Source organism: Myxine glutinosa, chromosome 14, assembly GCF_964187855.1.
Source record: "Myxine glutinosa chromosome 14, kmMyxGlut1.1, whole genome shotgun sequence".
In the NCBI taxonomy this organism is placed as follows: domain Eukaryota; kingdom Metazoa; phylum Chordata; class Myxini; order Myxiniformes; family Myxinidae; genus Myxine; species Myxine glutinosa.
Window position 1 is genome coordinate 36759869 of NC_136274.1, and position 22602 is coordinate 36782470.

The 22602-nt window shown below is 46.1% G+C and overlaps 1 protein-coding gene across 2 annotated transcripts in view; it reads left to right on the plus strand.

The window, feature by feature from the left end:
- Window positions 1-22602, plus strand: part of PIH1D1 (PIH1 domain containing 1) — an 85484-nt gene that overhangs the window by 24184 nt on the left and 38698 nt on the right. Inside the window, exon 1 of one of the 2 annotated variants that reach the window (XM_068104770.2) lies at window positions 19870-20149. The exons of the other annotated variant lie outside the window; for it this stretch is intronic. The gene's annotated coding sequence lies outside the window, so the exon portion shown is untranslated. Of the gene's footprint in view, window positions 1-19869; window positions 20150-22602 lie in introns of those variants that run through there. 2 annotated transcript variants of the gene reach the window in all.

Consider the following 22602-nt stretch of genomic DNA (forward strand, 5'->3'; position numbering starts at 1 on the left):
CTCGTGGTTTGAGTCTGAAGGGGGTTTTCGATAATCATGGTTCCCATTCTTCCTCGACTCATAGGCGGGTATGATCGGTTCGAAGGTGAGGGGTTTTATTATTGACGAGCAAATACAACGGGGATATTAATAGGGAGGAGGGATAGAGGAGGGGTGGGAGAGCGAGGATGGGGAAGGGAACAGTGAGGATTGGTCGACGAGGGTTGGGGCGAAAAGAAGGGTGAAAGCTAAGAAAGGGGAGGGGGGTGGAGAGGGAGGAAGGGGTGGGGGAGCGAGGAACGGGGAGAGCAAGGAAGTGGGGAGAGCAAGGAAGGGGGAGACCAATCTCTCAGAACACTATACACTCCGGAGGGAGTGGTGCGAGGAGGGGGGTGGGAGTGAGAGAAAAAGAGAGAGAAGAGGGAAAGAGAGGAGAAGGCAGTTAGCGGAAAACAACTTTTGAAACTCGCTCCTGCTGTTTAACACGAAACTGAAAGGGAGGAAGCCCGGGTTGTGCTCTTTTACCAAGCAGCTAGCACGCGCTTGCCAAGCCAGCCGTTCCTTCATGGTTTTGAATGGAGTGCTTGCTCGAATGCTTAAACCACTTGGCGATATCTCCACAAGAAACTTGGTAAATGAACACACAAAGAGGATGTGTTTCCCCCCGCTCACTCCCCCTCCTCAAAGCGTCCTCCCTGCTTCTTCCCCCTTCAAACTCTCACCTCCATCTCCCCCAACCTTCTGCCTCGCTCTTCCCCCTCCTCAAATAACACCTCATTGTGGCTCACCCAATCACCATCAAACCTTTTGTCCGCCCCATCCTTCCCTTTCTCCGAGCTATTCTGAAATCTCTGACACACCTTCAACAGCTCTCCCTACCTCTTCCACCTCTTCCACATCTTACCCTACCCCTCCTCCCCCCTGTTCTGTATCTGATGCTCCCCCTTCCTCTTCATTAACGGTATGGACCTCAAACATCCGGGGCCTTCGTTCAAACTTAACCGATCTCTCCATACAGGTTGCTTCTGTCAAACCAGACGTGATCTGCTTAACAGAAACTTTCCTCCTTTATGATGTCTCTGATTCCATAGTATCTCTCCCGGGCTACTCCCTCCTCCGGTATGATAGACCTGAGCCTCGTCCTGGAGGCGGGGTTGCTATCTTTATCAAAAACTCTCTTCCTCACTCGCCCTGCACTGCACTCTCTCCACCTCACCCCCAGGAATACCTCTGGCTACGGCTTCCCCTTCGCTCCCACCTCTTGTTCATATGTGTGTTGTACCGTCCACCAAACAGTGATGACTCCATCTACATCTCGCTGTCTGATGATATGGACCAACTTCTATCTACTCATCCCAACTCTCTCTTCCTCATATGTGGTGATTTCAACTGTCATCATGCCAGTTGGCTGGGTGTGGGTACCTCTCTCACCAGCCATGGCTCCTCAGCAAAGGACTTCTGCGACTCACTGGGACTGACACAATCTGTCAATTTCCCGACCCGGATCTCAGTCAACGGAACATCTTCTCTTCTGGACTTGGTTATGACTAACTTCCCTGAAAATGTCTGCTGCTCTTCTTCTGCTCCGATCGGAACATCTGATCATGTCCTTGTTAAAGTGGACATCTCTCTGACCATCCTCAGGGAGCCTGCTCAGCGTCGACGAGTCTGGCATTTCACTCAGGCCAACTGGCACGGTCTTCAAGCAGCCATCAATCATCTGGACTGGTCTCCCATCTCTACCACCTCTGACATCAACTCATCCTGGGAATTCTTCCAAAGTAAATTGCTCTCTCTCATGCACAGATTTATCCCATCTCGTCTTCAGTTGTCATACCCTTCCTCCCGTCCATGGTACACGGAATCTTGTGGTGAGGCTGTTGCCCAGAAACAACTTGCCTTCGTCTCCTGGAAAGCAAATCCAACGGAAGGAAATCTCATTTCCTTTCACAAAGCCCGAAACAAGTGTGTGTCCACCCTCAGGAGAGCCAGGAAACAATATCACTCCGTTCTCAAGACCGAACTCTCTTATCTGTCTCCCTCTTCCAAATCCTGGTGGCGTCTGGTCAAATCCGTTTCTGGTGTTTGTTCCCCCTCCATCCCCTCCCTTACCTCAAACGGCTACACAGCTGACTCCGCACGTGAAAAAGCTGAATGCCTCAACTCTGTGTTTGCCTCTAAATCTTGTGTCCCAAACCCATCCCTCTCTGTACCCACCATACCCAGTCGTACCCTGCTGCTCCTGGACTCCGTGTCCTTTCCTCCTGACAAGGTGGAAAAGTTTCTGTCAACCCTCGACTCTGATTCTGCAACTGGACCCGACGGCATCAGCCCACGGGTCCTAAAATCCTGCTCTGCTGCTCTATCTCACCCTCTCTCTGTTCTCTTCACCCTCTCTTTTGCTCAAGGTCAACTGCCATCTGCTTGGAAATCAGCCAACATCACCGCTTTGCACAAAAAAGGTGCAAAAACAGATCCTAGCAACTACAGACCAATCAGCCTTCTCCCAATTATCAGCAAAGTCATGGAATCCATCATTGCTTCTGATATGAAATCTTTCCTCTTCTCCAATGGCTTGATCTCTGATCATCAATTTGGTTTCAGACCAGGTCACTCTACTCTGGACATGCTGCTTCTGCTGTCTCAACAATGGATGGAGGTCCTCAATGCCAAACAGGAAATTAGAGCTGTCTCCCTCGACATATCACGTGCCTTCGACACGGTCTGGCACCCCGCTCTGCTCACCAAACTCTCCTCCTTTGGTATCCATGGAAATCTCCACGCATGGCTGGCGGACTTCCTCTCTAGTCGTCGTCAACGTGTGGCCCTGAATGGGTTTCTCTCATCTCCTCTTCCTGTTCAGGCTGGAGTTCCCCAAGGCAGTGTTCTGGGCCCCGTGCTTTTTCTGGTCTTCATCAATGATCTCTCTGACTCTCTCGAAAATCCTCTCTATCTCTTTGCTGATGACTCCACTCTCTGCCGCTCCATTCCTCTTCCCTCAGATCGGCAGTCTGCTGCCTCCTCACTCTCTGAAGACCTGGACAAAATCACAGACTGGTCAAACAAGTGGAACATGTCTTTCAATCCTGACAAATCTCACACTCTTACTATGTCTCTCCGAAAAGATCGACTGGACAACCCTCCCATCTACTTTCTCAACAATCCTCTCCAAGAAGTTCTGTCGCTCAAGATTTTGGGTCTCACTATCTGCCATGATCTTTCTTGGGAAAACCACATTTCCAAGCTGGCCTCCAAAGCCAGTCGCCGACTGGGCATCCTCCGTCGTGCGAAGTCCTTCCTCGGCACCCCTGAGCTCCTCACCACATACAAGGCTTTCATCCGCAGCTCAATGGAATACTGTTCTCCCCTATGGGCCGGTGCTCCTGCCTCACACCTAGCTCGGCTTCACGCTGTTGAAACCAAAGCTTTCAGAATTATTGGAATCTCCCGCGATGAAGCTATCTCTGAGGGCCTTTCACTCACTCACCGCAGGCAGGTAGGTGGTCTTTCTGTCTTCTACCGACTCCTCTCCGGCCTTGCACCCCCAGCTCTCTCTGTGCTCTGTCCCCCAAATATTCCTACAGGTCGCACAAGATCTGCCAGCAACCCTCTGATGGTTAAACTGCCGAAATCTCGGCTCTCCGCTCACCTTCACTCTTTCATTCCTCTTTTCTCCCGCCTCTGGAACAAACTCCCTCACTCCCTTCAATCCCACTCCTCCCTCCAGGTCTTTAAAACAGCTGTTCACCACCATCTCTTATCTTCCCCCATCCAAAACCTTGATCTTTTCTACCCCCGCTAATTCACCCCAGATCCACCTTGTTTGAAATTCCAACTTCTTTCCTGGAAGTCCTGGCAGTGTCCATATGTTTTATACCTCTCCCACTGCCCCCTTCCCACGCTCCCCCCCCCCCCCCAAAGCCCTCGCCCTCTCTCAGATCTCTCGATGTCTCCATGTCTCTCGGTCCCTGCTCTCAAATGTTGTGTTTGTGTCCTTCCCCCTCTCTCCCCATCTTGTCTACCGCTCCCTATGTTATATGTTTTATGTGTCGGTTTGTCTTTCTGTGTGATTAATGTTCGCTCTTTCACGAGCCTCGATATTGTATACAAAAAAAAAAAAAAAAAAAAAAAAAAAAAAAACACACCCAATGTTCTTGAGACCCGACCATAGATCGACTGTAATCTATATACCCCAAAGAGGAATGACCCTTCTTGCCGCTCCCATAGTGAACGGGTGTACTGGTTTACAGAAATACACGGTTTTCATTTATGAACTTCCTTGAAGTTCCCTTAATTGTTTCATGCAAATTTGAAAGCCACCAGAGTTCATAGTTTTGGAGTTATGGAGGAGACACACCGACACACACACTGACACACACACTTATTACCTCCGCCACCAAAGGTGGATGGAGGTTAAGTTTTCACCTCTGTTTGTCTGTTTGTGAACAAAATATCTGAAAAACTTGTGGACGGATTCGGACGAAATTTGGCAGACATGTCGCATGTGACACCGACGAAATGATTAGATTTTGGTGAAGATCCGGATTCAGATCCGGCCACTCGAATTTTTCAAGCGATTCTTCACCATTGGGAGATATGGCGAACCAGGTGGAGGTGTGCTCTCCACTGAGTGCCGTTCTAGTTATGATAGATTTATTGTTTCTTATCGACTGTTATTTGCATTTGCTCATCCTGTTCCAGACTTGGTCTCTGCTGAATTATCTTTGTCCTGCTGGCTTCATCTGGTGGTTCTCGTAATCCCGTTAAGGATTCATTCGCTATTGGAGAAGATCGCGTCACATGATCAAGGTTTCTTCGGCCTTATTAGATCAGTCTTGTGGTCATCTGTCGGCAGCACACTCGTCCGCTTTGGGAACTGCAATCTGCCTGGTAATGCGGTCTTCAGATGCAGATCCAGCAGGGAGTCTTTGAAGCGGGTGACTGTCACGATTGTTTTAACATGACTCGCTGGATTCGTACCGGGCAACCGCAACAAACCAGACAACCGTTACAATATCAATTGTTGTTCCCGCAATATTCTGCGAAGTATTCCTTTGTCTTGGGTCACAAGACTTGCCGTGGTCACACGGAGTCTCCAGCAACCATCTTTTATTCCCTGATATTTTCATTCATGGAAAATTTCCGACTGTATTGCGATTTTTCCTGGGATATTGGCTTTGAGTTGAGGCAATTTGGCAAAATTTCAGCTTTCTACCCCAAATCGAAGGTATTAAGCATTATCTATCAGTGAGGGATATGAAAAGTCACTTACATCTGCTTGGAATTGAAGTCACTTCATTCAGGAACTGAAAGGAAACCAAAACGTAAAAATATTGAACATTCTAAGGTGACTCATGTATCCACAAGTCAAAACTTCAAGTTTATGAAAACAAAAAGTAAATTTATAAACTTTCGTTCATTTTTATACAAACAGGAAATGATGAAACGCGACAAAGTAAAAGCAACTTCAAGAGATATTTGCCAATAAACGACACGAAACCAATAATCTGCGTGATGCGGATATATACACATCGTTAAAAGTAAATAATGACCATGGAAAAGACCTTTTATAATGACATGGGGTGAAGCTCTGTGTGAGAGAATGCCAACCCCCAACCCACTCGAGCCTTCTGCAGCTCAATTGGAAATAGCACCAAGAACAATGTCACGGACAAAGCTTTGCTCCTTGTAGACAAGGCCGCCTGGCCATCCTGCGCCGATGCAAGACTCGTGCAACAATACGAGATGTTTTGCCACCCCTGAGCCCACCCTCCAGGTAGAAAAATACCACACACTCATTATACACGACGCGGCATTTAACAGCTATAATCCTCACAGGTAAGTTTATAAATAAAAGAGGAGTACCCATCCCAAGTGACGGGAAAGGTTTAAGTTAATCAATCAATTTAAATAATATTTCATGGACTTTAAAATGGTCAATTGAGTTGCACTCGTCGTTTTGCTGAGAACAAAATACCTGAGATGCTTTTTCCGCCGACTGCAAAATGGTGGTGCAACATAGGGCCGCGGAGGTTGGACATTGGCTAAAAAGAGCACAACATATCCTGGTTGTGTAATACAATCCGGCATCAACATTACTTACACCTGTTCTCCTGTCATTTCAAATGTCGGGGTGGACAGGGTGGATACAGAAGCAAACTTCTTATCCCCCCCTATCCCCCTCTTCCCTCTCTTTCCCACACTCCCTCCTCCTCTCAATCCCTCCCCTCTCTCCCCCATTACTCTCCCCATCCCCCTCTCCCCCTCCACCACCCCCTCCCTCCCAATGTCCTGAGATAATTCATTAAATCTGAATATAAAATGGTTGGAAAGTTCATCTCTTCTCTGAACCTTGCTGTATTCAGCAATTCATACAGGTGTGTTTTGCCTTTAACCTGTTTTGTTATAGCATCGCTCAGTAGACAAAGTGACCAACGTATTGACACATCCAAGCTTTGGGACAACCTTTGACCCTGATTACTTTGGCCATGAAACACATGAAGCACAATAACTCAACCAATAGTGAACGCTTTTTAAAAAAACTTTGCGGAGCTTAAACTGTCCTGAAGAACTGGAGGGAAGAATGAGATTAAAGAGAATGTGGAAGAGTGAAGCAATCCGTGAAATTAATGTGTGTTGTGGTTTCTGGAAGGAAGCGTTTGATTACCTTCAGGAAAGAAGTGGGTAAGATGTTGGCAATGTTTGCCCACAAAGATCCTAAAAATCCCTGTGGTTTCTCAAGGATGGGATTCTATGTGAGAGACACAAGAACATCAAACATGGACAATCAGATATTTCACTGAAATAAAGTACGACAGAGGGTGACGTGCTCCCACCTGGGATTCCAGCATCAAACACCATAGGTCTGAACAGATTATAACGTCAAACATTCAAACCAAGAACAGATTTCTCCTCATTCTCAGGAAAGTGTTTGTGGAGGAATGAATGCTCCGTACCTTGATAAAACGTAGTTGTGGTGGAAGTTTGTTGGAGATTTTAAGGAAGATGGAAAAAGTAAATCCCCAAACGTTCTGTAGGACACAAACAGGTGCACCACACCAACACTTCAACATTATTACAGTATATATATAAAAAATGACCACATTTAGAGGCCATTTTTCCCCGCAAAGCGGGGGTTGGCCTTTTTCGGGGACCGTGGTTGTTGTTGTTTTTTGGTCCCCTTTTTGAAGCAATGTTTTACGGCCGGATGCCCTTCCTGCCGCCCAACCCTTTTTGTCGCCTTTTACGACAAGCAGGGAATTACCAGTGAACTGGTACTCAATTTGCCGACCTCGGAAGGATGACAGGCTGAGTCAACCCCCTTGGCGTTAATTCAGCGATCGACCGGGATTCAAACCCAGGATCCTGGGATCCTAAGCTGGCACCCGAGCCGCTATCCCAACACCAGGGTTATTACATTATTACGGTATAATGTATTAAATAATTACAGTATAATTACAGCATAACATTATTACAGCTAGCCCCGCCAAACCTCCTGTGGAACGTTTTTGGGTCCCAGCGGATGTTGTCAGGTAGGTAGGAGGTTTCATAAATTCCTCAATAAAATTATGATCTTGAAATTGACTCGATACGAACCTGCCGCAAATCCGGAAGTGGACAGATGACGACAATGAGCTGGTTTGATTATATCTCAATGAAATCGTCATTTAAAACAGTATTTTGTTAAAGTATCAATTTATCATTGGAATGACCTTTGGAATTGAGTGAATACAATTACGATTTTGAATTCGTAATTGTGTTCACCCAACCGTGCGGAACTACTCCACATCCGGATTTAAATATTTGTTGATGTCACGAATGATGGTAAAACTTAATTTTTTTATATTAATGCTGTATTAATGCTTCTGCCCCTCCTCAGACAATTCCCTGGTTTTCTTTATTTTCTCCATGATAATTGTGGGACACACAGTGACACAAAACAGCAGAATGACTCCTTTTCTCCATTCAATCTGGTTGAATGAGTGATTTTTATATTGTAGGCACCTGCAACTCACTGCAGGTGAGTTAAATTGCAAAGTAAAGGAGAATCACCTGCTTGAAATCAAATAATTTCCAACAACTTCTAAAAGGTGCCAATAATATTGTCTGGCCCATTTTCGGATTTCTGTGTGGAATAAGCCAACATTTAGTAGGTTTTTTCAGGTTTTTTTTGTTTTTTTTCCACTGCAACCCAAAGAAATACAAATGTGAACACCAAAAGATTCTTTAATTTCAACAATGTTCTGGAAGAAATGGTGCATTATTTGAAAAAAGTGCAAGGGTGCCAATATTTTTGGCCACTACTGTATCTCCAACTACACATAATTATTACACTAATCTGGCTGCAACTACAATGGGTTTTTTGGCCCTCAGCAGTTGAGGATGTGTATTTGTAGGAGGAGGAGGTGCCTGGTCTCCAAGTGGATGTGTAGGCCTTATATGTAGTTTGGACATGTTAGGGTATCTAATTTTGTGGGACGGTATGTGCACATATGTGTCCGGGTGTGCAGATACATCCCAGGAGATTAAAGTACCGTACATGTGTTTCAGGAGTGAAGCAATCCATGCAATTAATGTGTGTTGTGGTTTCTGGAAGGAAGCGTTTGATTACCTTCAGGAAAGAAGTGGGTAAGATGTTGGCAATGTTTGCCCACAAAGATCCTAAAAATCCCTGTGGTTTCTCAAGGATGGGATTCTATGTGAGAGACACAAGAACATCAAACATGGACAATCAGTTATTTCACTGAAATAAAGAACGACAGAGGGTGACGTGCTCCCACCTGGGATTCCAGCATCAAACACCATAGGTCTGAACAGATTATAACGTCAAACATTCAAACCAAGAACAGATTTCTCTTCATTCTCAGGAAAGTGTTTGTGGAGGAATGAATGCTTCCGTACCTTGATAAAACGTAGTTGTGGTGGAAGTTTGTTGGAGATTTGAAGGAAGATGGAAAAAGTGAATCCCCAAACGTTCTGTAGGACACAAATAGATACATCACTTGTGAAATTTATTTCACACCAAACACACCAACACTTCTGAAAGGTTAAACACAAAACCCGCAGCATTATTCAGTAATTTTACACCAAAACTCACAATATTAGTAACGAGCAGGGACCCGTGGAATTTCCACATCATGTAAAATATGACTTCAACTCCTCAACTCTGCCACACCCCTCACAAGCACAAAGAGCTCAACCTCTGCCTGTCCACCCCAAGTCCTCAACTGCCAACTCCAAACCCCAGGTCCTCACCCTTCCCCTCTAAACCCAAAGAGCTCAACCTCTGCATGTCCACCCCAAGTCCTCAACCTCCACCTCCAAACCCCAGGTTCTCAACCTTCCCCTCACAAGCACAAAGAGCTCAACCTCTGCGTGCCCACCCCAAGTCCTCAACCTCCACCTCCAAACCCCAGGTTCTCACCCTTCCCCTCACAATCACAAAGAGCTCAACCTCTGCCTGCCCACCCCAAGTCCTCAACCTCCACCTCCAAACCCCTGGTCCTCACCCTTCCCCTCTCAACCCAAAGAGCTCAACCTCTGCCTGTCCACCCCAAGTCCTCAACCACCACCTCCAAACCCCAGGTCCTCACCCTTCCCCTCTAAACCCAAAGAGGTCAACCTCTGCCTGCCCACCCCAAGTCCTCAACCTCCACCTCCAAATCCCAGGTCCTCACCCTTCCCCTCTAAACCCAAAGAGCTCAACCTCTGCATGTCCACCCCAAGTCCTCAACCTCCACCTCCAAACCCCAGGTGCTCACCCTTCCGCTCTCAACCCAAAGGCCTCAATCCGAACTATCACAGCGATTTCAATTTTCTCCTCCGACCAAATAAAACTCTTCCATTCGCTTCCTTGTACAGGAGTGAGGGATAATCTCAAAGGTGGAAGGGTCTTGAGTTTTGCTGAGTCTTGGGTCTCTCGATACGAGGAGTGACAATTTGGAATTAGAAGCCATTTTGTATCCAAAGAGCGAGGTCGCTCCAAACCTGCGCCCATCGTGCGTGAAGCGTCATGTGTCCGTTTTCTGATACGAAGTCTTTCTCTGCACCAGCTCAAAATGGAGATTACATTTATTGATGAATTATTTAAGATCTTCCAACACGTTTGATTAAGCATACATTTAGATAGGATTGATTTAACGTAAAAACATGTCGCAGAAACCAAGACGAAACGAAGTGTAATGAGTGAGTAAAGGTTCACACTGATGGGTGTTTCATTTGAGGTGCACAGAGCAAGTGACAAGAACAAACACATCGGTAGTGACAGAATGGAGAACTTTGAAAGAACTGGAGGAAGAAAAATGAGAAATGTTGGCACACCATCCACACCAGATGTGCACACCAACCACACCAGATGTGCACACCATCCACACCAGATGTGCACACCATCCACACCAGATGTGCACACCATCCACACCAGATGTGCACACCATCCACACCAGATGTGCACACCATCCACACCAGATGTGCACACCATCCACACCAGATGTGCACACCATCCACACCAGATGTGCCCACCATCCACACCAGATGTGTACACCATCCACACCAGATGTGCACACCATCCACACCAGATGTGCACACCATCCACACCAGATGTGCACACCATCCACACCAGATGTGCACACCATCCACTCCAGATGTGCACACCATCCACTCCAGAAGTGCACACCATCCACTCCAGATGTGCACACCATCCACTGCAAATCTGCATATCTGCAAAAGGTGGCGACTTTGCTGAGTCAAAAATTTAAATTTAATTTTGTTAAACAAAATGATTCGATGATTTCTTTTTTATCTCCAATTGTTTATTTGTTCTATGCTTAATTCAGAGTACATTGAGACATTAAACTGCGTAAATTTCAATAAAAACTGGAAAATTTTAGGTGTTCTAAAACTTTTGACCGGTAGTGTATATGCATATATATATACGTGTCTGTCTTGGTATCATTTATATCCTCTGGGATTGAAGTGTGCGTGTTTCTGGAGTGGTGTGTACACGATCACACCTTCAGAGTGGAAGTCGGAAGGAAGTTGTAAACTTCCTTCCAATAAGAGTTGAAAAGCTCCACAATCTTCTGAGGAACAAGTTCCTGTGTTATGGACACAAGAAAACAAGAATGGAGAATTAATCAACGATATTTCACTGAAATTGTGATCAATGTTGAGGGTGAGGAGACACTCAGGTGAGCATTTTGTCGATATTAGCTTGGTTTGAGATTAGTGATGGTCCAGGTACGACTGGACGAGCGGTATATTGTATTCTATTGGAATCAACCACACATGAGGGCTGGCAGGATGCATCAACTACACCAGGAAAGGTAAACTCATAATTCCTTCCCTGATGATATGGACAGGTTTGTACTGACAGGTGTGGGACAGGAAAGGTTTGGTGACAATCCCACATCAGGGATTAAAACCTGGGATCGCAGCATCCTGACCACAGGTTCCAGTGGGAACATCGAACAGCCAAACCTGGAACAGATTTCTCCTCACTACCAGGTAAATGTGTTTGTGAAGAATGAACGCCGCCATATCAGGTGCGTAAGATTCTGTACCAAACATCCTCTCCCGACCCCGGGGAACATTACTTTTTATTGCCCCATTCTCGGGGAACATTGCTTTTTATTGCCCCATTCCCGGGGAATATGCTTTTCCTACTTTACATTTTTATTCCCATTAGCAATCTTCACCACATCACCTGTATATTTCCCATTCCTCTCACCACTCCCGACCTACCTCTGCACCTCCGCCATCGTTTGGCTACAACAGGTTGAGAATGCAGGTCTGACCCGAACGAGTCAAGGGTACAAGTGCTGATCAGGAAGCAATTCAGGGCAGTCGGGTCTTGGATCGAAAGGTCATCACCAAGATCTTCATTAATGAACATTCATTTTCTGTCAGATCCGATCGCCAAATTTAACCTTTACTTTCGTGGAACATTTTATGATAAATTTACTTCATAAATGAACAACTCATCCAATGAAATAAACCAACCTGTTCTTCACCTCATAACGTCCTCACAACAACCAAACGCGAGATGTGAGACCGCACGAAACGAACCGTTCAAACCTCGAGAGAGTAGGACGCCAAATTTGAATGCGTTACGGCATGACGTCATGACGTCGACACGTCGCAAATGCGGACACCGAATACGTCCAGGAAACACGCAACGACCACCGGACAAAGCGGACATTTTTGTGGAGTTTAGTTTTTGAGGAAAAACCTTCTCGGATTTTCGGAACGAGTCGGAAAGACGGAAAGACGGAACGCAGGAGGACGTTATTTGTCCCATGAAGCCTCCGTTACATCAACACCCCATTCATTTAATCTACAACATTGGACGGACAAGTCGATCGATAAATGCCCGAGGAAATACATGAAGAAACCGTCCGTTTAAAACTCACCTGTTTGAAGATGTCACCCCGTGCATGGTGGTAAATGGGGTAAAAGATGGTAAATGTTGATAGTCCGAGCAAAAAGAGCGCGATGAGACAAGATACAACCTTCATGTTTCTCTTCTCACGAACAATGAGAGGAACAACGATTGTGCGTTCAAATATGTACCAGCGAGAACAATTGTAACCATGGAGACAGAGCGGACACGGCAAGCAATGGATAACTAGATCTGAACAGTTTCATGATAATGGTGAAAATTATACATTAACAAAAGATAATTCACAATTAAAATAATTAACATTTACTGGATAAAAAAAAAAAAAACACCTTTAGAGGCCATTTTTCCCCGCAAAGCGGGGGTTGGCCTTTTTCGGGGACCATGGTTGTTGTTGTTTTTTGTCCCCTTTTTTGAAGCAATGTTTTACGGCCGGATGCCCTTCCTGCCGCCAACCCTTTTTGTCGCCTTTTTACGACAAGCAGGGAATCGGACTTTTTACGACAAGCAGGGACCTTTACTGGATGAACACTTTAAATATTAAACGGCGGTTTTCATCTATAATTTTCATAATATATCCTTCAATTGAACGAAACAGGCAACATCTTCATTGCCATTAAATAATTCATTCCGTCGTCCGTTCATCGCTATGGCAACGGATGTTCATTGATCAGAAATTCATTCCTGATGTTTTTCAACCATTAAATCTGTAAATAACCCCAGGACAACAACAAATAAACAGGTGTGTGCTCCGTTACCAAACGGCTTACTGTCGCTTACCAAGTGGCTTACTATCGCTTAACGAGCGGCTTACTATCGCTTACTAAGGGGCTTACTATTACTTACCAAGTGGTTTACTAACCCTTACCAAGTGGCTTACTATCACGTACATTACTGCTTACTATCGCTTACCAATCGGCTTACTATCGTTTACCAAATGGCTTAGTATCACATACCAAGTGGCTTACTATCGCTTACCAAGTCGCTTACTATCGCTTACCAAGTGGCTTACTATCGCTTACCTAGTGGCTTACTATCGCTTACCAAGTGGCTAACGAACCCACGACCCTGGGATGAAGAGTACCATGCTCTACCGACTGAGCTGGCCAGGCTCTTGTTCATTACGGAATTTATTAGTTCAAATTTAAATTGTCTCAAGTTGTGTTTCAAAATCACCTCCGATCGACATTCCGCACAAATTATATTAAAATGAGTTTTATTTATTTATTTATTATGAAGTGCGTCGTTGCTAAGCGACCGGTGCGAGAGCTGCGGGAAGAGAGCGCTCTGGAGGCAAACCGGTAAACACGGACAGTCTTCACATTCACTTGTTTCATATAAACAAACATTACGTCGTGTTTTAATGAATGTGGGCTGACAGGATGACCAAGAGGTACGCACACTCACCTGAAGCTGTCCAGCCTGGGTTCGAATCCTGACGCAGCTATAAGATGCCATCCTGGTGTTTCACAGGGAAGGTGATTCATAATTTGTTTGCGGTTCCTCATGATGTGTTTGACATTCCTCAGATGGACGTTAAGCCGGGTGTCCCATCTCCCGGCATTCCTTTGTGGACGTTAAAGACCCCACGGTGTCCTTCGCGAAGAGTAGGCGAGCTATCGGGACTCAGGCGAGAGACGAGTTTGGGACACAATATTTTGAAGCAAACACAGAGTTGAGAATCGTCGTTGCAAGTTCTAGCTGAGTCGGGATTCAGGCACAGACGAGACATGTTTGAAGTGAGTGTGCAGACATCGAGGTCATCGTGTCAGGCCTAGTTGGACCGTGAGTATGTCTACACCTGAAAGGGAATAAGGTTTACGAGCCTCTCGGAGATGTATACGGAATATCCTTGAAGTTTCCACGTGAGAGAGATGGATGCAAAAAACATTGGATCAGGAAAAATTATTTGGACCAATTGGTGGTGAAAACGGACACACACACACACACACACACACACACACACACACACACACACACACACACACACACACACACACACACACACACACACACACACACACACACGACGAAGTCGGTTCGGAATACTCAGCCTCAGCGAGGTGGAAATGAGCAGCTGCATATTTCACCATCCACAGGAAGGTTCTCGAACCGCACTTTTAAACCGGTTAAAACGTTCACGTAAACCTTCGCACTTGTTTAAAGTTCACCTGTTGAAGTTCTAGAAGGTAACCGAGGCTGAAGTAAAGTATGAAACCGCAAAACAAAGCAACGAGAAAGACACACGTCCTCGCCATCTTGAAGCAAAGTTTCAAATGCGATAAAGATTCATCGCTCTGTGACGTCACACCCTCACAGTCACGCCCATTGGTGACATCACAATTAAGGGTTCTGTTGGCTGTCAGTTCGAATAATCGACATAAAAACGGTATTTTATTTCGAGTACATTCGTTATCCCATTGATGATGATGAACGCTCATCATTTGTTTCCAAACATTTCCCATTATAATTATTGTGCTGTATGTTACAGTCGGATTCTGTTGTTTTAAAATCGTCACCATGGTTACCAGTCATTTCAGAGCAGGTCAATCCCTCAGCCTTTATAATGGACATCTTCATAACTCTCTCTATTGTTGCGGGCCCACGGGTTTCAGATATAAGAAGAGGTGTTAGCCTCAGTTAACTGGCTTTACCGATTGACCAATGTGTAGATTATGAGGTATTGAAGAAACACATTCTCAGAGCCTATGAATTGGTCCCGGAAGCTTATCGGCAAAAATTCCGGAATGCCAGGAGGAGGGAGAATGAGACCCACGTGGAGTTTGCCAGATTGAAAGAAACCATGTTTGATAGGTGGTGTGATTCAAAAGGAGTTGGAAAAGACTTCGAACTATTGCGACAATTGATCCTGGTGGAGGAATGGACATTGGACAAATGTGTGTCCACGTGTGGCAACAGTGTGTCCACGAGGACATTAAAGTTCATCTGGAGGAAAGGAAAGTACCAAAGCTGTATGAGGCAGCAACCATGGCAGATGACTATGCCTGAAACACACAGGATGGGGTTCCACAAACCGAACTTCTCGCCCAGACCTAGCCAGGGGAGCTATGGCACATCAGGGGCGGAGAATGAAAATCCATGGGGGCGGCCTCGAGAAGAAAATGAGGACCACTCTGACACCACGACTTCTAGAAATCAGAAGACTGCGGTTCCAAGACAGACCTATCGTCCGGGGGGCTCGAGGCAGACCGCCGCCCCCATGCCTTGGCAGACCACGAGGTTCTCCTTCGGGCCTACTTGCACTTTTTGCCATAAACCTGGACACTTGATGTCTAACTGTTATGCTCTGGGAAAGGAAAATCAGGAGCGGAGTTCGACCAGTACGACTCCAAATGCGATGGCCATTGTGAGAAATCGCCCTCAAAAGGGTTACCAACCATTTATTTCAGAGGGGTTTGTGTCACTGGATGGAGCCGCGACTAACCGGAGACCGGTTAGGATATTGAGGGACACAGGAGCACATCAATCTTTAATGCTTGAAGGCATCTTGCCATGGTCCGAGGAGACGGCAACTGGGGATAGTGTTCGTTTACAGGGGATTGGTGGCTGTGTTAGTGCTCCACTTCATGTCATCCATTTGGAGTCCGATTTGGTGTCAGGACCGGTCACCGTCGGTTTACAAGTCACGCTTCCTGTAGAGGGAGTATCTGTTATCGGGAATGATTTGGCCGGTGGTCAAGTTTATGGTAACCCGATGGTTGTTAAAAAGCCCAGTAGGGAAAATAACACCACACCAGTTAGGGATGGCGACAAATTTAGCAAGTTATTTGTAGGTGGACTGAACTTCAAAACAAAGGAAGATGTTTTGGAGTCTGACTTCAGCAACTATGGACCACTTTTGGAAGTGCTGCTGATAAAAGACAGGGAGACACAAAAGTCAAGAGGGTTTGGCTTTGTCACATTTGAAAACTCAAAGGACGCCAGAGTTGCAGAAAAGGATCTGAATAGCAAGGAGTTGGATGGTCGGACCATCACAGTAGGGAAGGCATTTCCTAGGGGTCGAGGGGGCTACAGAGGAGGACCACAGAGTAGTAGTGGTGGTGGCCGCAATCAATATTATTATGGAGGCTTCCAGAGTTATGGCAGCTCCTGAAGGAAGGATTATCAGAGTAGTGGCCGAGAAGGAGACCGCCATTCATGTGACTACAGTGACAAGTGGTCCAACCGTGATTGTTAGGAAAGTTAGAAAGAGTGGAAGCACTGAATGCTGCGGAGCAGCCGAGCCAAGATTCCTACATGGATTAACCGTGAACTCCACGTTCCTAAAGGCGTCCATGTAGTGAACTTTCCGACACGGATTAACCGTGAACTCCACGTTCCTAAAGGCGTCCATGTAGTGAACTTTCCTACACGGACTAACCGTGAACTCCACGTTCATAAAGGCGTCCAGGTAGTGAATATGTCCAGGCCTCACCACCCAACCACCATGGAACCTGGCCCTCAGCTCGGCCTCCCAGAAAAAGTGCTATCGATTTGCTTGACTTGGGATTTTTGATCAACCCCTTAACCTTCATTCAAAAGAAACTAAAAGTAAAAATCAGAGGTTGATGAGATGGAGTTTGGCTTTGCAGGGGTAACTTGGAAATTGAACATGTAAAGGGCAGGGACAAGGTCGTTGCTGATGCTTTGTCCAGAGTGAATTAACTTTGGAAATATCTGTAAGTTGTTCGAAGTTTTGTTGCTTTATTTTTGGGGAAACATTGATTACTTGTGTTGGTTTCAAGAATTTGCCTACAAAGAAAGTTTTCGCTGTGTTCAAACTTTCTTTCTTGAGGGGGGAAGTGTTACGGATTCGGCCCTAATTATTGTTGGTATTATTATTATTATTCTTGTTGGTTCTCAGTAAGGGTTATTGTGGTTAAAAGGTATAAAAGCGCTCATGACAAAATGATGCCGGAAATAGGATAGGGCACCGGAAGAGGTGGAGCGAGGAAGAAGAGGCGGGAGGAGTTCGTGAAAAGACGTTTTGGTTGAAGCTCCGGACCGAGCGGTCGAGCGTACAGTGCGAGTGAACCTTGCGTCCTTGAAAGGAAGTTCGTGCGATAGGAGATATCGCCAGAGTGCTGTGGAGCCTGCGTAGTCGGGTATCCTCATTGAGGTTCGGGAGTATCCTTGCCTCAAAGCCCCGGTTCGAGTGAAAGCCGTCCGCCATCTTCACCACACGCGCAACCTTCAGTGAACAGGTTTTTGTCGCTTCGGCCGGGCATTATTCCCCGGTGAGTTGCCGGGGACGGCTGTGCAAGAAAGTGGCTTATGAGGATTATAAGGAGACTCGCTGATTGAACCGCAAGCATGTACGCCGGAGCACGTCTTTGGGAGGTTTCCCATTCCGCCGCTATTGTGCGGGGTGTTGGACCACATGACGTGTCGGTTGCCTCGATCGTCCACGCCTCAATTGATTGTGATTGGACATTGATCCAACGATCGCTGGAGCGAGTCGACTTCGCCTTGGAGGGGTACAGAGACATTGTGGGAGTGCTGTGAGTTTGGGTTAAAGGAATAGATAAGGTTGCCATCTTAAGATTTGATTGTGGGGTTGATTGCCCCCATTGTTGTATGGCTCTTTTTGTGTGATTTATAATATACTAGGGCGTGCCCGTACTATATATATATCTAAAATTATATCCCCCCCCCTCTATTTACATGAAATGGTTTGGTCCATTCGCAAATGGTTTGGTCCATTCGCAAAGCCAAAGCGAACGGCTTGCGAGTACGGTGACAATCCCCCCCCTCTATTTACATGAAATGGTTTGGTCCATTCGCAAAGCCAAACCGAACGGCTTGCGAGTACGGTGACAATCCCCCCCCCTCTATTTACATGAAATGGTTTGGTCCAAAGCGAACGGCTTGCGGAGTTTGGTAAAGAAATCGCCATAGCTCGGTAACTACTTGTCCGATTAATATGAAACCTTGAAAAGGCACATCCTCGGGTCCCCAGCAATATACCTGGCAAGTTTCAAGTATATCGGACCCGTGGTTGTCGAGAAACAGCGGTCACAGACAAACGACAAACACACAGACATACAGAGATTACTGGAATTATAGATAGACTAGGACGTGCCCGTACATGGGTGCCCGTTCGGAAAAACATTCCAAACCGCGTGGCAGTAACGACCACAGAACCCCCCCCCCTCTATTTACATGAAATGGTTTGGTCCATTCGCAAAGCCAAAGCGAACGACCACAGAACCCCCCCCCCCTCTATTTACATGAATGGTTTGGTCCATTCGCAAAGCCAAAGCGAACGGCGAACGGCTAAATCGCCATAGCTCGGTAACTACTTGTCCGATTAATATGAAACCTTGAAAAGGCACATCCTCGGGTCCCCAGCAATATACCTGGCAAGTTTCAAGTATATCGGACCCGTGGTTGTCGAGAAACAGCGGTCACAGACAAACGACACACAGACATACACACAGACATACAGAGATTACTGGAATTATAGATAGATTATTGTTTGTTCATCACCCTTGGTGTGGTTTCATTATTGATTAATTTAAACCAAGGATAACATATCTTTCTGCCGGGGACCCTCTCGGGGTTCGGAGGTTTACCGAGACCAGGGGATCGGGGAGGACCCAGTAACACAAGCTCTTTAAAGGCAAGTGTGTGTGTGTGTGTGTGTGTGTGTGTGTGTGTGTGTGTGTGTGTGTGTGTGTGTGTGTGTGTGTGTGTGTGTGTATACTTGTACTTGTACATATATGACAAAGGGCAATGACAGTAATTTTAGCTTCTCTTTGTGAGAGTTTTTGAGCATGCCGTTGAATGAGGGGGAGCGAGATGATGCGGGGTAGAAATAGAACAAGGAGTTCAATTTTAGTTTGAGCTGTGTCTTTGAGCAAGGAATGGTTCGAGCAGACCTCGACGAATTTCCAGAACCCAATGGTTACATGTACAGGTGAGCGAATGGACCACAATGGAGCCGAGACATGGATCTCTGCAGAAGCTACCAAACCATTGCTGTGTGAACAAAAGGTCCACCCACTAATGTGAAGCTCAAGACTCTTTGGACCCTACACTCTCTTGTCTCCCTACTTCTCCACAACCTCACCACCCCACCACCTGGACGAGGCTCAGGTGTATCATACGGGAGGAGGGAGTAACCAGGGAGAGATACTAAGGAGTCAGAGACCTCTTGAAGTTGGAAAGTTCCTGTTAGGCAGATTAAGTGTGGTTTATTCGAAGCAAATTCTGCCATAATTGCATACGTAATAAATAAATGGTGTTTGGGAAAAAAAAATGAATTCAACCACAGCAACGGCATTGACAATGCCAAGAGCAGCCCAGCGACAGTATCGTGTTGGCTTTATTCAGCTCGGCTGATTGCTTCCTTCTGTTCAACTTCATCCATCATTCCTGGTATCGTCGCTCATGCCAGTGCCTGATTCGCTGTGCAAAAGATTCATGAAGACAGTACGGCATATCGATCTCGTTCGATTTGAGGAAAACCAATCGAATGAGAGTTCAAACAACGCGCGTGTTGATGCCGGAAGGAGTTCATGCACCTTCTTCCGGTTCGTTCACCTCGTTTACTGTTCTGTTATTTTTTTTTTTTTTCCAATAAATATGTAATGTGCGAATTAGATTCTATTTTTATTACAGCAACGAAACCTGAGTAACCATTTAGTTGTTAATCATAAATATGTGCTGTAGTGAGGAGGCAACTTGATGAAGAGTCTTCGCGCCTTCCCGCTGTGGAGGAACTGTGTGGTGTTGACTTCGTGTTGAGGTCACGGTCCAGCGCCTCATCGAAAGGTAATGCTTCGTTGAGTAATTTTCTCATAGTTGTGTCCGTGTGTTATACACGCTCGTGTTCATATACGTACGCGCACACACACACACACACACACACACACACACACACACACACACACACACACACACACACACACACACACACACACACACACTTACACGAACACACACTTACACGTACACACACTTACACACACACACACACACACACACACACACACACACACACACACACACACACACACACACACACACACACACACACACTTACTCACACACATATTCACACACATATTCACACACTTACACGTACACACATATACCTGTACACACACACACACACACACACACACACACACACACACACACACACACACACACACACACACACACACACACACACACACACACACACACACACACACACGTACTCACACACACACGTACTCACACACACATGTACTCACACACACGTGTTCACACACCTACACGTGCACACATATGCCTGTACACACACACACACACACACACACACACACCACCAACAACAACAGGCATTTTAAGGCCATTTTTCCCTGCTAGAGCGGGGGTTAGCCTTGCGGTCCCCGTGACAATCTTCTCCATTTTGCCCTATTTTCTGCATCTCCCCTTGCTAACCCCCTTGCCCACATTTCTTCTTCCACCAACTTTAGCCAAGTCTTTCTCGGTCTTCCCCGTCCTCTACTTCCTTCTACATTCATTTCCATAACTCTTCTCAACCAGTCACTTTCATCCTTCCTCAACACATGACCAAACCATCTCAACCTGTTTCTCTTCACAGCATCAATCACAGGCTCTATTCCCATCATCTTTCGCAATTCATCATTTGTCTTCCTCTCTCTCAACCATACTCAGCACATCCACCGAACCATTCGCATTTCACCCTTTCCAGCCTTCGTTGCTGCTCTACGTTCATTACCCATGTCTCACTCCCATAAATCATAACACTTCTCACACATGCAGCATACACCTTTCCCTTCAGCTTCAACGACACTCCCCTCCTCATCAGCACGCCACTCAGTTCCCGAAACCTCTTCCATGCACATCTCACTCAAGCAACCGTTGCCGAGTCTGATCCACCTTCTCCATTCAGCATGTCTCCGAGGTAGCAAAATGTTTTCACACCTTCCAGCTTCACGCCGTCTCCAAGATCCAACTCAACATTTCCTCCATCTGCAGCTCCCTCTGTGCACACCTTACATTTGAATGTAGCTGCCACACTGGTTAATGACCCTCTCAGACCACTACATTTTTGATGAACCCACTCAGCGCACATTGTACATTGAATAGAGTTCACTCCGACACCCTTCCTGCACACGGCACACGGCCACTTCCCAGTTCTTTCCACCTCACCACATGCTTTACCACTTGCCATCACCTTCGTCTTTCCTATATTCACCTTCAGACCTTTTGTCTCCATACATTCCTTCCACTTGTTCATCTTTTCCTTCAGTCCATCCATACTTTCCGCAATCAACACCAGATCATCTGCATACAACAACTCTCACGGTAAACCCTCCTTTACGTTCTGATCCAGCACCTCCATCACAGCTACAAATAGTAGTGGACTTAGTACCGACCCCTGATGCACTCCCACCTTCACCTCAAACTCACCACTGTTCCCGTCCTTCGCCCTTACAGCTGTGTGCGCTCTTTTGTACATTGCCATCACGACTCTGATCAACCATTCCTCCACTCCTAACTTCCTCAATGCCCATGTCAATACTTCCCGTGGAACCCTATCGAATACTTTCTCCAGATCAACAAACCCAAGAAACAACTTCTTTCTCTTCTCCATGTACTTCTCCTGCAACTGCCTTACAATAAAAAGCGTGTCTGGCGTTCCTCTTCCTGGCATAAATCCAGACTGCATTTCGTCGATCTTCCTTTATTCTATATCCTCCTGTATTCTATATCCTCCTGTACAACACCCTTTCCAATACCTTCATTCCATGCTCCAATAACTTTATCGCTCGGTACGAGCAACACTCCAGAGGGTCACCTTTCCCCTTGTATAGGAGGATGTGGGTACTCAGTTCCCAAACCACTGGAATGCGGCCTTCTTTCACCACCAGATTACAGATCTCTGTCTTTTTCTTCAAACCCCAACTTCCCGCTGCCTTCAACATATCTCCCACAACTCCCGTCGGCCCTCCTGCTTTTCTACTCTTCATTGCTTTTATCGCTTTCTCAACTTCCTTCTCAGTTATCTTCTCTGCCGGTCCGAAAACTGAGTTACTCTCGATGTTGCCATCACATTCATTTTCTGCATTCAACAGCATTTCCATATATCTCTCCCATCTTCCTTTAATACCATCTGGGTCCACAACGATTTGTCCCACTTCATCCTTCAAGCAACTCAACCCCCATCACATCACACCTCTCTTTTGCTATCTGCTTTGCAATCCTGAATA